Here is a 582-nt window from a genome sequence, read left to right on the forward strand (position 1 = left end):
GTACAAGAAACAGGAAAAAACAAGAGGAGTGGGGGGGGGGGAAAAGCCGCTCCCAAGCGATGATGATATTTATGTATAGTTTCTTTTATTGTCATTAATTCATGTTACTGGGCCTTTTTAATACTAATTTATTCTCCATTATTTGCTACTGATGTTTAATTTGTACAACTCTGGTTGTTTTAAACATGTTAAATCAATAGAGGAGGAATGTTTTCAGTCAGAACGATCATCAGACCAACAGCTAAAATAAATTAAATAATTACAGGTGTTTTATATGGAATGTAGTACAAATTTTACCTTAAGTTTTTTCTTTTTGTGCCACTTTCACTCCACTAGAGATAAATATTGTTTTTACTTCACTGTACAGTTATCTGACAGCTTTAGTTACAAATTAAGATATTTGCACATACAAGGAGTTTATAAAAAAATATGTTTCGTTATAAATTAATCTGTCAAACAGTCTATATACAAGTAGCTGAAATGATTAGTTGATTAATCTATTTTAATAACCATTTGAGTAGTTTTTTATTTAAAAACATTTATGTTTCCAGCAAAATCAAACAAAACAGTCATTGTGAATGT

Source organism: Morone saxatilis, unplaced genomic scaffold (assembly GCF_004916995.1).
Source record: "Morone saxatilis isolate NCDOM2014 unplaced genomic scaffold, NCSU_SB_2.0 Contig11, whole genome shotgun sequence".
Lineage (NCBI taxonomy): Eukaryota > Metazoa > Chordata > Actinopteri > Moronidae > Morone > Morone saxatilis.